This window comes from Eleutherodactylus coqui, chromosome 10 (genome assembly GCF_035609145.1).
Source record: "Eleutherodactylus coqui strain aEleCoq1 chromosome 10, aEleCoq1.hap1, whole genome shotgun sequence".
Classification (NCBI taxonomy): domain Eukaryota; kingdom Metazoa; phylum Chordata; class Amphibia; order Anura; family Eleutherodactylidae; genus Eleutherodactylus; species Eleutherodactylus coqui.
The window spans coordinates 97,232,126-97,250,142 of NC_089846.1; positions in this window are offsets into that span (position 1 = coordinate 97,232,126).

Below are 18,017 nucleotides of genomic sequence, written 5' to 3' on the forward strand. Positions count from 1 at the left end.
GCTCTTCTGTATCACCTGAGACGCAGTAACACTGTTGTCCACATTTAACACTTTTATGCTGTTGTTGATAATAAAATCGAATAAAATGTTATAAAAAAAGAAAGGAATGTATCCCAGAAACAAATTCTACAGCGAGCCAAAGGCATCTGATATTAGTGGAAGGCCTTGTTAATTCAGGCGGGTTGCCTGGCAAACTTAGGCTCATTAGTAGTGTAGAGTAATTATTGGAATATTCAGGTTGGGAGTGCCTAACCTGTTTTTCATAGAATAATTGTGAATTGGGATGAGCTAATTCCAACTCCCATTATAATCAATGGGAGTAAAAATAGGGTTCACTAATTTACCTTCCAGAAGTTTCCAGAATGAGGGTGAGGAAAAAATGTGGTGATGGTGGTGGTTCCTATTCAATGAATGTGACTCAGTGGTTACTTTTCAGTTCCGGGGAAGGTGCGGTTCAGGATTCAAATACTATTAATAATAACATTTGCATGGAAAAACTCCAACCTGATATGGCCCCTGGACAGATATGAACCTAAAACTTCAGCACTACAAGGTGACAGTGCTAACCACAGAGCCACCATGCTAGGTGTTCCCTCTTTCTTCTCTAGAGGAGGAGAAGAAGAAGAAGGAGAAATATACAGCCAATGCAGATGTTGTTCTTGATCAGACTTGAACTTAGGAACCGAGAAATATAAGTCAACAGTGCTAATGGCTGAGTTGCCATGTTTGTTCTTACATTTTCTTTCTTCCTTCTCCGGAAGAGAAGAAGAAAACAAGGAATGAAAAATAGGAGAAGAAGGAAAGGTGGAAGAGAATCATGAGATGAATACGAATGATTCTTTTACTTCTTCTACTCCTCTAGAGAAGGAAGAGCTAGGAGAAGTAAGAATGTACAAACTTGGGGGCTCAGTGGCTAGCGCTATTGCCTCGAGCTAGTGCTGGAATTCTAGTTTCATGACTGACTATGGAAAACATATGCATGGACTTTGTATGTTCTTTGTGTTTAATTTTCCTTTTTTTCTCCATCATCTCCTACTCTGGAGAAGGGAAACAGCAGAAGGAAGAAGTGTGGTGGCTCAGTTGTTAGTACTGTTGTCTTGCAACATTGGAGTTCTAGGCTCAAATCTGACAAAGAGCAACATATGTATGGAGTTTTTGTTGTCTTTGTGTTTTCTTTCTATTTCTTCTTCTCCTCTGGAAATGAAAGAACAAGTGTGGTGGCTCATTTGTTAGCACTGTTGTCTTGCAGTGCTGGACGCTTGGTTCGAATTTGACCAAGGGAAATACCTGGATGGAGTTTTTCAAAGCCCATGTAGAGGTTGTCTGTGATGAAATATGACCTCAAAAGGTAACAGTGCTAAGAACCGAGCCACATCCATTCAAAGAACAGACACCTACACTAAGTTTTTGGGGAATTTGATTTTTTTGCAATTTTTGCTAAAAATCAGCTTGGGGGGACCTGATGTGATTTTGCAGAAATTTGCAAGATTTTATTGCTTGGCCAATTACAATAAGTAACACTGCTCTTTAGGGCCTTCAGACATACAGCAATGTTTTCTGTTTACCAACGATTGGATGGCTTTGATTTTCACCTTCCCATCTCATTGGCTTTCCCTCAGATAAGTGGAAAGAGAGATGTCTAGCAGCTGCGTAGTCACAAAAACCTGAATGTTGTTGGGTGAGTTACCTGATAATGCTTAAGGAAATGTAGATATTAACTGCATGTCATAATACTGATTGAGTCACTGTAAATTATATGGTATTGAAAGATGATTTAGTTACAGCTCTCCACCCCATATTTACCTCTAGTATAGTAGGAAATCCCAGTGGATTACACCCGGGCATATACATGCAGTAACAGACTAATGACTCCACCATAACTATGGCGCTCTGCTAAATCTGTGTGTTTATTTCAATGGCTAGAACAGAATAAGCCATTTCCTAATTTCTTGTAGAAGCAATGAATTGGGCAGATTGAAATCCAACACGCCTGATCCTTATTTTTCCCCATAACTGTTGTCAGGGGACTTTTGAGAGGCCATTGTCAGATCATTGGCCACCAAAACAGGAAAACCAAGTCTCCCAAGTCTCTTATCAGCACATTGAGAATCCCCTTGTTTCACCCCTTTGTGAGATGGTTGGCCATGTCCTTCAAAATTGGCAGGTTTTGTGAACTTTTATCTACCATGATTGACCTTTACTGTGTTGTTGAACTTATACCCTCTGGAGAGTCGATCGAACCAAATGTCTGTACTCCAAAATATTGTCCTCGTTCAATATTGACCATAAATGTTTTTCCATTGTTTCTCCATGTCTTCTGCAGAACACTATTTCCAGGGTGATAAGAAACCATGCACAGACAGACAAGATGAACATATCAAAAGAAGGACGTCCCCCAAAATGATCCACACTTCCTGTCACATGCATAAATAACATAGCCATACAGAGGCAGCAAAAAAAAAACTTTTAGAAGGGCTGTTGTGCTGCCTCCAGGCATTGAGAAGAAGGAAATTTCAAGAATAAATGTCCTATTATAAAAATCTCAGTCATTGAACTGAACGCCAAGTTCAATGAATTACTTTGGATGTCTTGAGGCCAACACTTGTCGTTTACGAGAACTTCAAAGTCTTTTCCTTTTTATAGAAATGAAGAAACATGTTACATAAGGGCGGCGTATGAAGGAGTAGCCGAGCTACCAGTTCTGCTTTTATGGCCGACATGTGCCGGCAAGACAGATTTTGGTGATTTACAAACTGAACTGCAAAGTTGCTTACAAATAAAAAAAAGTCAATGTCACCTTTTTTTACATCTTTAATTATGGGATTTTACTGCAGACAAAGTGTTGATTACGATCTCATTTTACACTTTACACATATAATTAATTTTGAGTAACTTTGTTAAAACATAATATGTTGCATTATCTTGAACTGATGCACAATTACAGCCTGTGTTATACTTTAGGGCTGCATTCACAAATCTGCAGGTCTCAGAGCTGAAATCTCTCAGTATTCTTTGCTTTTAAACTATCTGCACAGAACGTGTTCCAGGGATTTCTAGTCTTTACTGTACTGTACAGCTATCTCATGTAGGAAGAACTTCCCCACTGCATTACAGAGGATTAGCTAAGCTCCTAGGGAGGCGGCCTATGAGGGAATTAGAAATCTGTAATCGGGCTAAATGAGATTTGGACTATAATATGGCTGTGACCAGTACATGGAAGCAATGCAAAATCCCAGTTGAGCAACCCATTCTCAGCCAAGGACATGTTCAACCTATGGGAGAAAGTCATATAAATGAAGGTTGTGATCTCCAATCACCACTGAATGATGGGGCAACTTAGAATACTTGGTTGCAGCACAGAAATCAATAACAGCTTAGAATGAGGTCTTGATTTTGAGAAATCCTTGAGTACCTAAAAGATGGTACAAGATCATAGACTTCACTGATGGGGTCTATTCATATGTATCTATGATCTATCACAAGACCATTTTCACTTAAATTACTCAGTCCTCAGGCATGATGTTACCTTTGGTAACTCCTAGAGGGATAGGACCACCCTCTCTTCATCTTCTTTGGATCCACCATTACATAACAGTTGTGGATTTGGGGAAATGGCTAAAAATGTCAATGTAGGCTGAACTTTTGTGAAGAGTTTGTGAAGAACATACTTATCAACTTTGAGTACTTGACTTCAAGGAGAAGCAAGGGCACTACACAAAATTGTGGGGCACAGACAATGTCCCTTTTCATAGGTCCCAACCTCTTTATTATATAACACTACAAGGGGTTATATACCTGATCAGGGACACTACGGGATGGGGGCATGACAGGAGAAGGGGCCCTTGAGGCAATAACAAGGACACAACTGCTGAGGAAACAAGGATTGTTACTTGGTTGATCAAGTGCTGGGCAGAGAGACCGTTCTTATATTATGCAACAGGGTGCCACCCCTGAATGTCATATGGACACCAAGGTTGCTTGTTCATAGCTGGGTTTCAGTCATCTATCTATTTAGCACTAGCTACCCGGAGTAGTGCTAGAGTCTTTAAAGATTAGGGCACAAGCTCCAAGACATATTTTTACCCCATCTCCCCCCAAATAATTATATATACACATTGGAGATAGTGTAAGACAGTTCTTATAACACGGCGGGCTCAGCTCTACTACGTATTTTGAAAGAGTTGGCAAGTACGGCTTGCTTCGAAATTGGCTCTTGCCACTCCTCCGTGAGCTTAGCACTTCAGTATGTTGAGGTGTTCACCGCTACTCGAGCCACATTTAGAAATTAATATTTCTTCACTGCAATTTAGCTCTGTGACTCAGAAACTAATTAGATTTGGAGATACTTGGAAGCTGCATCACATCTAATGACATTTCACAAATATTCCTGTAGTGGAATTTCATCCAAGCCATTTCTAGAAAACTTGTCATCTGACTTGGTTCCCTTTCATCAACAGTTGCATTGTTTCTTTCCTCCATTGTCACTTTAATTTTATCACATGACGGGCTGATAATTGGCTAGTGACATAATCTGCGATGTAGCAAGGTGGTGTGTGCTACATCTATAGATCTAAGACTCTGCTCACATCCATATTGTAGCCTTCATCCCTAATGGAAGAGGTAATGCTCAGCTGGAACCGCTGAATGGCAAACACCACAGATGCTTGACCAAGACCCCACTGATTCACAATAGGATCTGTTGGGTGCCCGCCATTTTGATGGTAAAATAGCTCTGCATGTGCAACATCTGCAGTGGAGCCTTCGACGCAAATGTGAACAGAACCTTAACTTCTTTGTGACCTGTGATATTTGTACACATCATAGGTGGATGGGGTATATAGGAGGCTTGGGAGCTGAGTGCACTCCATACCTGGATCCTGGCTGTATTAAACAGATGACACCCTGCCGTTGAAGGTCCTCACCATTACCCCATCGGCCCCATTGTATGATCACAGGGTGCTGATCACAGAGGCAAATAATGCCGCTCAACACTTTCAAAAGATTTGGCAGCGTTGAGTGAAGCAACAGCCCTGCTCCCACAAACTCCATGATCCGCCTGAAGATTCAGGTATAACCTCCTTAAATTAATAGCAGTTGATTTTCTTGGCATAAAGCCGGACTGATCCTCGTGTATTAAATGAGTCATTTCTAAGTAATCTAATCATTCTCCATTCATTTCAGTAGCGCTGATGGAAATAGCTGAGTATAAGCGCTCTGCTATCTCCGGCAGTGACACGGAAAATGAATGGACTGGCACCGTGCATGCGCGACCACCACTCTATTCAATCTCCTCTTCTTTGTGGGGGAGGCAGGCATGAAAGGAGGAGGAGGGAGGACACCTGGTCACCATTCTCAGGATCAGTGGGGTTCTTAGCAATGAGACTCTTACCAATCAGACTTTTCTCACCTATCCTATGTATAGGTGATAAGTCAGTTGTTTTACAATCCCTTTAAGAACTTTGAAAGTTTTTTATACATTATATGAAAAAGGATTATGAAACACAACTTATCCTGCAAACAAAAAACAAATCTTAATACAGCGATGTTGATGGAAAAATAAAATGTTATGTCTTTTAAAAAGTGTGGATGAAAAAATTAAAAAGGTGGCTGGTCCTTAAGGAGTTAAATGACAAAAATAATAGGGGTTGTCAGCACGTTGTGGGTGGCATAAGAGATGTCAGATTAATGTTCTACTCGGAAATAAAAAAAAATCTGTAAAAAGTTTCTTAAAAAAGAAAAAAATATTTTAAAAAAGACGACAGTCTTCACACCAGCGTTTTTTCAGTGGATCCTGTTTAAAAAAAAATAAACGGAAATATACAAAATTGAAGTTAAAACGGAAATAAACAGAAAACATTCTTTGCACTTTTTTTTTCACTTTCATCTTTTAGCATTTTGAAGGGATCTGTTTTATTCTCGGTCCTCATCGTCTCTCGCCATCTGCGCAGGCTCAGAAATAAAACATGATACAAAAACAGGAGGGAAAAATGGATGAAAACAGATGCTTTCTGTTACTTATTTTCTCCTGTTGACTACAATGTAAAAAGAAATATCCGTTTTTGTTCTGTTTTTTGAACTGGACATGAAAGCCCAGCAGTCTGCATTTTTGTTCCACTGTAAAAAAAATGAAATGTAGATGATAAATTGGAAAACAGATTGAAACCGAGGGTCACTGCTTTTCTATGGGCAGGAAAACTAACGTTTTCTTTCAGTTTTGCTGCTCCCACAAGAGAACAGATAGACGGAAAGCCAAAAATGTTAGTGTGAAATGCAAAGAAATAACAGTGAAAAGAATTTCTGGTTCCCCAAGACCAAAATTGTCCTGGTCCTTAAGGTGTTAAAGATGCAGCTGAAACCATAAGGGCTAAGGGTGCTTTTATATTGAGCAATTTATCATTTGCACAAGCAAAAATCCCAGGCTCGCTTGTTCTCTCGTACAGACTGTTCATACAGGCAGATAAATGGTTCGGTCGCAAATCGTTCAGTCATTCACATTCGATGTACAATGGAATGAGAACAGATAATAAATAATAATAATAATCTTATTTGTATAGCACCAACGTATTCCGCAGCGCTTACATAGACAGGGGGAATACAGAGAGACAAAAGTACAAATATAACAGAACCACGGTTACATAGTAATCAGTTGATGGAAACAATAGGGGTGCGGGTCCTGCTCCAACGAGCTTACATGCTACAAGTAATGGGGTGATACAGAAGGTAAAGGGCTGGAGATGTGCACGGTATGGCGGGGTGGAGTGAGGGATGCTATACACATAAACAATGGTCAGACATTTAGCAGTGTGACGGCAGAATCGGTATGACTGCAGGAGCGGTTTATGATGGCTAGCAGGGATTGCAGTCAGTAGGTCAGGGAGCATGTTATCAGTCGGCGTACAGAGGAGTCGGTTTAGGGTATGCGGTATGCCTCCCTAAAGAGTTGCGTTTTTAGAGCACGCCTGAAGTTCTGCGAGTCCTGGATTGCTCGGGTAGCCTTTGGTAGTGCGTTCCAGAGGACCGATGCTGCTCTGGAGAAGTCTTGGAGGCAGGAATGAGAAGTTCGAATTAAAGGGGCGCTCAGTCTGGTTTTGTTAGCAGAGCAAAAATCAAGCAATTTTTTGAACAAAAATCATTCCGTGTGAAAGCATCCTAAAGTCAGATCCACACAACCAGATTTGTGCAAACAATAAGTAGTGAACAGAGCTCATTCACTTCAGTGGGTTTGTTCACAAGCGTGTATTTTGTGTGCGCAATTGCATCGCACTAAAAATACACAGTATGTCCTATTTTCCTGCGCATTGAAAAAACAACACATGGAATTACACTAATTGACCATTTCAATGGCTGGACCTGTGGATACATGTTTAAAAAGTACAGTAAAAAACAGATTGGTACGTGCAAAAATGCGCAAATACGCAGCACAATTAGACAAGTGATTGCTCATACACCCATATGAAGCCACACTAGGGGTGTTGGAGTCTAATATAACTATACTCACTGGTAAGACTTTAGCTATAAGGGAACACAGTCACATTGGATGACAGCAGGACTATAACTGGGGCATGGACGGGCTGCCACCCAGCCGGTAACCCTTCAGGCCGGCCTGTAATTAGATCCAGAGACCAGTGCCAGTATTTATTTTTTACCAGCAATGTTAATTGCCGGTAAAAAAACTATTTAGACTGGGTGATTACCCTCTCATTGTACTCGGTAGGAAGCAGGAGGACTCACACAATCATACACAACCGGCTGCCACTGACAACATCGCTCTGCTATCCACTATGGAGCAGCTAATACCCTGAGGTCTGCACATACTGCACCGTGAAGGGATGGAAGGGGGGGGGGGGGGTGGAGAACACCATGTAGAGCAGCAGGTTGTATCTGGCTCCAGTTTACAGTGTGTGTGGGGGGGAAGAGACTGTATCAAACGGCAGGCTACAGTGGGGATCAGTATTACTAATGGGGCCACTGAAGGGGTCAGTATTACTACTGGGTCTACTGTGGGGGGTCACTATTACTACTGGGGTCTACTGTGGGGAGTCACTATTACTACTGGGGTCACTATGGGGTCACTATTACTACTGCGGTCACTATTACTGCTGAGTCTACTAACGAGGGTCAGTATTGCTACTGAGGCCACTATGGGGTGACTATTACCACTGAGCCCACTGTGTATGACATCAGAGGTATAACTATAGGGGATGCGGTTGCACCCGGCCCCAGAAGCATTAGGGGTCCCATAAGGCCTCTCTTCTACATATAGAGAGCCTAGTGCTATGAATAAAGCATTATAGTTTGGCATCCTGTCAGAGATCTTGTATTGGGGCCCAGAAGCTTAAAGTTACGCCTCTGGGTGACACTATTACTACTGGGTCCACTATAGGGGACACTATTACTATTGGGGACACTATGAGGTCACTATTACCATTGGGCCCACTGTGGTTGACACTATTACTACTGAGGTCACTTTGTTTGGGATTACTATTACTACTGGGGCCATTGTGGAATCATTATTACTGCTGGGTTCACTAACAAGCTCACTGTTACTACTGGGACCACCATGGGGTCACTATTAGTATTGGGCCACTATGGGAGTCACTGTTACTACTGAGGCAACTGTGAGGTCACTATTACTACTGAGGTCACTGTGAGGGTCACTACTGCAGCAGGTTCCAGTAATGGGATCAATATTACTACTGGGGCCACTGTATGGGTCATTATTATGACTGGGGCCATTGTGGTGGTCACTATTACTGCCGGGTCCACTAATGGAGTCACTATTACTACTGGGGACACTATGAGGTCCCTATTACCACTGGGTCCAATGTAGGTGACACTATTACTACTGGATCCACTATGGGGGCATTGTTACTACTGGGGCCACTATTACTATTAGGACTACTGTAGGGGGTCACTATTACTATTAGGGCCACTGTGGGAGTCACTATTACTACTGGGGCCACTGTGGGCATCATTATTGCTGCTGGGTCCACTAACTGGATCACATTTACTACTGGGGCCACTATCCAGGTCACTATTATTACTGGGGCCACTATAGGATCACTATAGGCCACTGTGAGTAACACTATTACTACTGGGGTCACTATTATTACTGAGGCCGCAGTGGGGGTCATTACTGGGGCACTGTTATTTTTGGGGACACTGAAGAGGACACAATTATTAGTTGGAATCACAAGAATAACATAGTTAATATCATACATAAACCATGCCCCCTTCTGCCTTCGCCCGTATCTGTTTATGTCAAAAGTGGCAAACGTATGGTAGAAGGGAGCTACAGAGTTTACAGGTCCCCCAGAAGACTCAAGCTGCACCTTCTGTGAGCGGAGTTCACATCATTATCCCACATTGACATGTTGCACTTAGACAGGTCCAGGAAGCTTTTTGACCCACATTGATGACTTGGTGGCCTTGTAGGGTTATGGAGAGTTACATCATGATAAATGACCCCTGTGATCACCATGAGAGAACCTGGATTCATATTACTGGATGCAAGAGTGCTGCACTGCAGGGGTGGGTTGAGAATGAAGTGTTGGTGGGCTGCCAGCAGTTGATTATGTGGGATTAGGTGGTCTTACCCCAGTAGCTATAGATGTTTAGCTTGTGGCCATCTGTTTATTGGGTTTTGTCTTTTTTCCCTTTCTCATGCAGACAGATCTGTCAGAAAGTTTCAGCGCTTGTTAGCACTGAAGAAATTAAGCCCCACCCCTGGGCCGTGAATGTTCTCAGAACCTCAAACGCCATATAAAAGGAATTTTTGCTTGCCATAAGCAGAGCACAAGGATTGCTATAATGAATGGAGGTGCTGCTGAAAGCATAGGGAGGGGTGCAACAGTTTGTAGAAGAATTGCTGCTGAAAAGTGAATGGAAAGGGTAGCGGGAGTCTGGAACCCCAAATGTGAGAGAGATTGAGTTGAGCTGCGCCAATGAGAGCAACAGTAGTAGGCAGCATAGATGTCCAAAAGGAGAGAGTCTGTGCTACAGACCCGAACTGGTGGGGGCATCAAGAATGTGACCAGGAGCAACAAGAATAACGCAGTGGAGCTGTGTTCCTAACCTGAGGCAGCCGTACGTGGGGCCGGCCTCCAACAGATAGATATGCACACCAAAAAGGGACTTAGTTTGTTGATCAGCACGTATGCTATAGTAGGTAGGGTTAGTAAGGACTATGCTATTTAAAGGAACATCGCACAAGTAAAATGGAAACTAGCTTTCCTAAGAGACTGGGTGAGAGATAGATCATAGAAAGGGAAGTGCTAATCCAGTGGTGGCAAAGTTATGGCACGCATGTTGGTGGCTGCTCACCATGGTAGTGAATACCGGTCGGCGTGCGGCAGCTCGTCGGGCCAGTATTCACTCAGCGGTGCTGCTAGCGGCACTGATCGCAGCAGCACACTGTGACATCAGTATGGACCCGGGATCCTCCTTCCCTGACATCTTCTCCTTGGTTCTGCGAGAGCAGAAGAGAGGAGGCATCCAGACGCACATACTGATGTCTGCAGTGTAGCGTGCAGAAGTTTCTAGACGTTTCTGAATTATGTATGTATGTCTTGTGCTTATGCATTGTCAGTGTCTTCTATGTGAGTGCATTTGATGTGTATTGCATAGCTGCAGCACTGAATGGGTTACTGTCTGTGTTATGTCTGCAAAATGTATCTTGTTGTATGTCACATGACCTTGTTATATATATGTGGTTGCAAGGTGCATGAGAGTCAATCAGTCTGTCTTTTCAGTCTCTCCTTGGAGTGTAAGTTGGAGAGCCTGCCTGCACTCAGACGCCTTCAGTCTGTGTGTAGAAAAGATAGAAGAAGCAGAGCGAATGCCATGTGTGTGTCTTGGGCCCCATCTACCCAGGCCTCTATGCTAAATACTAGGAGAACTGCAAGTATGCAAGAGCACACTGTGCAACGCTGAGTGTGTATCGGTAGAGAGAGTTGGAGAAAGAGGAGGAGAATGGCCGGGAACCGAACCCTGCAGATACCTTAGCCTGTGGATTCGTCTGTTATCCCATGATTCCTCCCTGTCACACCACAAATCCTTCTGCACCTGACAGTGGATATAAATTGTTGTTGGACTGGTTTTAAAAGTTTGTTCTAAAAGTAAACGGGCTTTACCGACCATTCACGGTTCAGCCTTGAAAAGTCAACTGTGTGTGTGAACTCTTTATTACACCTGCTGCATTCACCGCAGAGGACGGAACTGTGGTGTCACCTGTGACAGAGACTGAAGGTAAACCACAGTTGGGTTACCGCATTTAATAGCCTGCCCCCGGTTCCTTGGACGACTCCCCTTGGTACCATCAGCGTGGGAGATGGTAGAGCCCCGTGACAAGGCCCAAACTCTACCCCGCTGTCTCCTAGGCTGAGGGCCTGCCTGCTCCTCGGATACTGCAACAGCGCTGAGCAGAGGAGGAGGAGGTAAGTATATGGATCTCAGGGGATGGTATTACTACTGGGGCTCATATAGGTGATACTATTAGTAATACTGTCCCCTATATCGGCCCCAGTAGTAACAGCAAAACCACTGGTGCCGCTATGGGGGTCATTATTACTACTGGGGCTGCTGTGAGGGTCACCATTACTACTGGGGTCTTGTGAGGCTCACTATTACTACTAGGGCCACTGTGGGGGTCCCCATTACTACTGGGGCCACTATGGAGATCACTATTACTACCGGGGCTGCTATGGGGGGTCACTATCAGTACTGGGGCTACTGTGGGGGTCACTATTACTACTGGAGCCACTGTGGGGGTCACTATTACTACTGGGGCTGCTGCATGGGTCACTATTACTACTGGGGCCACTGTGGGGTCACTATTAATGCTGAGGCCACTTTGGGGGTAACTATTGCTACTGAGAACACTGTGGGTGTTGCTATTACTGCCGAAACCATTGTGGGGGTCACTATTACTACTAGGGCCACTGTGGGAGTCACTATTACTGCTGGGGCTACTATGGGGGTCAGTATTACTACTGGGGCTGTTGTGGGGGTCACTATTACTACTGAGACCGCTGTGGGGAACACTATTACTACTGGGGCCACTGTGGGGATCACTATTACTGGCATATATAAAAGATAGAGGCCAGCAGCACTTACCAAAGTTCATTTCCATGGATGCTCACCTGCAACGGGACCAGATCCAGGGTCCACAACTTCAGTCCAAATCAATTCACAAAAGAAGGCAGGATTGAAACATGCATGATTTATAAAAGTAAAAAACCTTTATTGCCCATGGTTCATTCCAGCAATGTTTCAACCCCAAAGGGGTCTTTGTCAAGCTGATTACACATACAACAAAACCTCTAATATAAATACATCCAAATTAAAATCATCCAGTACATAACTCCACCTACTGCAAATTGTGTGGGTGGTGTGTAATGGGGGTCACTATTACTACTCAGGCTACTGTGGGGGCGGTCACTAATTATGCTGAGACGCCGAAAGGGTTACTATAACTACTGGTGCAACTGTGGAGGTCACTATAACTACTCGGCCATTGTGGGGGACACTATTACTGCTGAGGCCACTGTGGGGAACACAATTACTACTGGGGCTGCAGTGGGGGTCACTATTACTACTGGGGCTGCTGTGGGGGTTACTATTACTACTTGGGCTACTGTGGGTGTCACTATTACTACTGAGTCTGCTGTGGGGGTCACTATAACTACTGGTGAAACTGTGAGGGTCACTATTACTACTGGGGGCACTGTGGGGGTCACTATTACTACTGGGGTACTGTGGACGTCACTATTACTACTGAGGGTGACACTAATACTGCTGAGGCCACTCTTACTACTGAAGCCACTTTGGGGGACACTATTACTACTGGGCTATGTTTACATGTGGCGGAAATGCTGCAAAATGTCCTCAGCGGAAATTTTTGTGGCAAATTACACAGCATTTCTGCATCCAAAAAGCAGTCAAAATGTGCACCCGGTCTATTTCGAAACAGCCCTGTCCTTTTTAGAACGACGGATGTAAACTCATAGGTTGTGATAAGCCCCACCCCCTGACGTGTTGGCACTTCACAATAAATACGTGGGTTTTGGGTTGCAATTTGGGCACTCAGTCTCTAAAAGGTTCACCATCACTGTACATCATGTGGTTTATATTTCTGTTCAACAGGACTGATGTGTTTACAGCATTATTGATACTGTTTTCCAGCATTGGCATTATTTCGTATTAAAGAGGTATTCCGTCACTGCAAAGTGAAAGTTCTGCGCTGCATGAGGACATAATATGTAATTTTTACAATATAATGTCTTACAAAGTTGCAGGGTTATTCTTCTACCTGTGGTTCAACCCTTACTTCTCCATTGATATCCAGTGGTTGTACCAGTATACGCTGTTGTTTACTGGTCGGGCACGCTCAGTGCATTCACATTCTGTAATGACGACAGTTTGTATCGTTATGAATGCGTCTTGTCAGTAACTTGCAATGGAGTGTTGTGGGGAATGTCGTTTTTACACACTTAGGCCTCAGTCACATGGGCGCATTGGCACCCGTACATCGGCGCCAATGCACCCGTGTGACTGACACCAGCAGACGGACGTACCTGAAGACGGCCGTCTCTCTGCAGCGCCGGGAGGAAGAACATGTGACCAGCTCCATTGCCGGTCATATGTTCTATGATCAGCGCTGGAGAGAGACGGGCGTCTTCAGATACGGCCGTCTTCTAACTGTCAGTCACACAAGCGCATCGGTGCCGGTGTACGGGTGCCGATGCACCCGTGTGACTGAGGCCAAAAATGGTACTGAAGTTCAGTTTCACTATTTAGTTAGATAATGACAGTTGGAATAATGACAATAAGCGGAAACGTTAGGAAAAATTTGAAAATTTTGCCCAGTATCTGGAATACCCCTTTAAGTACACAATAGTATTAAAGGGGTTGTCTCGAGGAAGCAGTGAATTTTTTTGCCCAGTCCCCCTTATTAAGCATACATTACTAAGCCCCCCTGTAAATGACTTTTCTAGCTGGTTTGTACTTACAGTTCCAGCGTTTCAGCAACTTATAAAAATTTTCCCAAGATGGCCGCCAGCTCTTTTCCCGTCGCTTGCTGTAGCCCGACGTGCACGCTCCCGAGACGCTACCAGCTGTGTCTCCCTGACAACCAGACGCCCCGCAGCCGCCGACCGGACCCCCGGATTGAACGCGGCCGACCACGGCACACAGTCACCCACCGCCAGGCAGCAGGTAAGCGGCGCAGCCCCCCCCCGGCACAGCGGCAGCCCCCCCGGCACAACGACAGCCCCCCCATCACAGCGGCAGCCCCCCCCCGGCACAGCGACAGCCCCCCCATCACAGCAGCAGCCCCCTTCCCCGGCACAGCGGCAGCCCCCCCGACACAGCGACAGCCCCCCCATCACAGCGGCAGCCCCCCCCGGCACAGCGGCAGCCCCCCCCCGGCACAGCGGCAGCCCCCCCGGCCCATCACTTACCAGGACGGCAGGACGGCGGGACAGCTGGGCGGCTTCTCGGGACAGCTGGGCGGCTCTGCACCTTCCTCTAACAGAGGATGGTACAGAATGGCCGCTCCAGCGCGCTCCCGAGCAGTGACAGCTCGTCTGCGCATGCGCAGAAGAGCTGTAGCGGGGAGCACACTGAAGCGGCTCGTGCTGAAAGGAGAAGACCGGACTGCGCAAGCGCGTCTAAAAAAGCAAGCTGCCAGCGAATTTAGACGGAGCCATTGAGACGAGGACGCCAGCAACGGAGCAGGTAAGTGAATAACTTCTGTATGGCTCATATTTAATGCACGATGTACATTACAAAGTGCATTAATATGGCCATACAGAAGTGTATAACCCCACTTGATTTCGCGAGACAACCCCTTTAACCCTTTCCAATCCAATATTCCTGCCACCCACACACTCCCCAGCTTTTAGTTATTTTGGTGGGAAATAGCGTTGTTGCGGATTCCTTGGATTTACGCAACAGAAACACATAAAAATGACCCGTTGTGATGATTTTATTAGACATTTTTGGAAAATGACACATTATGAGTCACATCAGGAAGATCATTTGTAATAATCCTGTAAATATATGTATATTAATATAACACACATTTATATAATAAGACTCTATTAATTTCTGTAATGATAGATTGAATTAGAGAAATTAGAAATGAATTGAGTTTCATGTCAATTAGAAATTATATACAGTATGCAGAACACATCTCAGATGCCAGAGGCTGTCCTGCATATGTATATTACACTGTACAGGACTATGAAGTTACACAGCACTCTACTGCATAGTGTAACATAGTGTATTATACATATACAGAACAGCCTTCGATATCAGAGAGCTGTCCAGCATAGTGTAATGTACATATACAGAACAGCCTCTGATATCAGAGAGCTGTCCTGCATAGCATAATATACATATACAGAACAGCCTCCGATATCGAAAAACTGTTCTGCATAGCATAATATACATATACAGAACAGCCTCTGATATCAGAGAGCTGTCCAGCATAGTGTAATATACATATACAGAACAGCCTCCGATATCGAAAAACTGTCCTGCATAGCATAATATACATATACAGAACAGCCTCCGATATCAGAGAGCTGTCCTGCATAGCATAATATACATATACAGAACAGCCTCCAATATTGGAGAGCTGCCCCGCATAGCATAATATACATATACAGAACAGCCTCCGATATTGGAGTGCTGCCCTGCATAGCATAATATACATATACAGAACAGCCTCCAATATTGGAGAACTATCCAGCATAGCGTAATATACATATACAGAACAGCCTCTGATATCAGAGAGCTGTCCAGCATAGTGTAATATACATATACAGAACAGCCTCCGATATCGAAAAACTGTCCTGCATAGCATAATATACATATACATAACAGCCTCCGATATCGGAGAGCTGTCCTGCATAGCGTAATATACATATACAGAACAGCCTCCAATATCGGAGAGCTGTCCGACATAGCGTAATATACATATACAGAACAGCCTCCGATATCGGAGAGCTGTCCTGCATAGCGTAATATACATATACAGAACAGCCTCCAATATTGGAGAGCTGTCCTGCATAGCGTAATATACATATACAGAACAGCCTCCAATATTGGAGAGCTGTCCTGACTAGTGTTAAAAACGTATGTCAGACCTCGCCCAACATCAGAGCTATGTGCGGAGCACTCACACTGTATTGGAAAGGATTAATCTTAATCCTAGCATTTAGCAAGGGATAATGATACACCAGTTTTAAGGAAACCTGTCATCAACTATAAGCATCATAAACAAAGTTCTGGCATTTATAGTTTAGGTGACGTAGAGTCCAGGGAGCTGTGTCTCATACTCACCTGGTGCCCCATTCCTGCAGTGTCCCCCAGGCAAACTCAGTGCACAACTTCCCAGACGTCACCTAAAGCATAAGCGCCAGAACTTAGTTTATGGTGCTTATAGTTGATGACAGGTTCCCTTTAAGGTAAAAGATGAACTGCCTGATCGCCATCAGCACTTTCTTTAGTTTCATTCTTCTGTTCTTGAATAATAATTGTACACTTTGGTTACACCATCTGCTGCATCGTATCATGAATCTGCGTTTCAACAACATTCACTCACGATCGGCATACGATGACGTTACTCCAGTTATTACCTTCTGCGCTGATTTATTGATAAATCTATAAAGTCGTTCCGTTCATTTAGAATTGAAGAGGAGATTTCCAAAATGACTTCTAGAGGTAGGAGCAGCCATGTACTGTAATGTGTCACAGCCAAAATCACACAAATACCTACAAAACATTCACTACCGAGATCACATTATATTCCAAAATGTCTAAAGTCACCACAGAAACTCCGCTTTTGCAGAAAATGGCATTTGTTGGCTTTAACTCCTTAAGGGCCAGGGTGTTTTTTCCCCGTGACATACAGGGCTGTTTTTATTACATTTTTTTCACTGAATTTTCTTTGTGTTCTTTAGTTTTATTAGAATAAAAAAACAAAACAGATTTTTTAAAAATTGATAGTTTATTTTTAAAATTTGTATATTTACACTAAAATAAAGTACAGGAATGGGTTCCTCATTTTGTTTCGGACATTTTGATATATAATTTGTATAGCGTTCTCATATCTATATATATAAAGACGAAAGCCCTCACTGACTCACTGACTGACTGACTGACTGACTGACTGACTCGCCACTAATTCTCCAACTTCCTGATGTCGTAGAAACATGAAATATGGCACAAGCATAGATTATGTCATAAATAGGAAAAGTAAAGGGGTCCCAAATGGATTATTTAATTCTAAGTGCAAAAGAATTAGCGTCCAAATTTTACGCACGTAATCTAATTCTTTCACTTCCCGATGTCATAAAAACTTGAAATTTGGCATGAGCATTGATTATGTCATAAATAGGAAAAGTTAATGGGTCCCAACTCGATTATTCAATTCTAAGCGTAAAAGAATTAGCGTCCAAATTTTACGTAGGTAATCTAATTCTCTCACTTCCTGATGTCATTTTAGATAAAGGAAACGTCGCATGGTTACCTCCACGTGGTGTTTCCTGGGTAATGCAAAGAACCATGCAAAATGGTGAACATATTTTTTTCCTCGGTATCTCTAAAGTAACCACGACTTCATAAGATTTTCCGTGTGAACACCAGATAAACACCAGTACCAAATTAACTCAGCGAAGCCGGGTATATCAGCTAGTATATTATATATATATAGTTTTTTTTATTCTGTAATTTTTTTTTTTACTTATTTTTGTAACTTTTTTTACCGTCTATGTCCCCCATGATGTCATATAAGACCTCTGGGGTCATTCACATTGTCAATTTTTATCTTTAAATTCACACTTTCCACTGTAACTGGGGCATCTGTGGAAGCAGTATCCATAATATCCCCCTGTAGTGACAGCAGTCACTGCTAGAGCAGATCTGTATCTGCTAGGACTCTGCCGCTCTGCTGTGGCAGGGGGCACCTGTCGACCACATGATCACTGGGTCGAATAGTAGAAGTAATACTT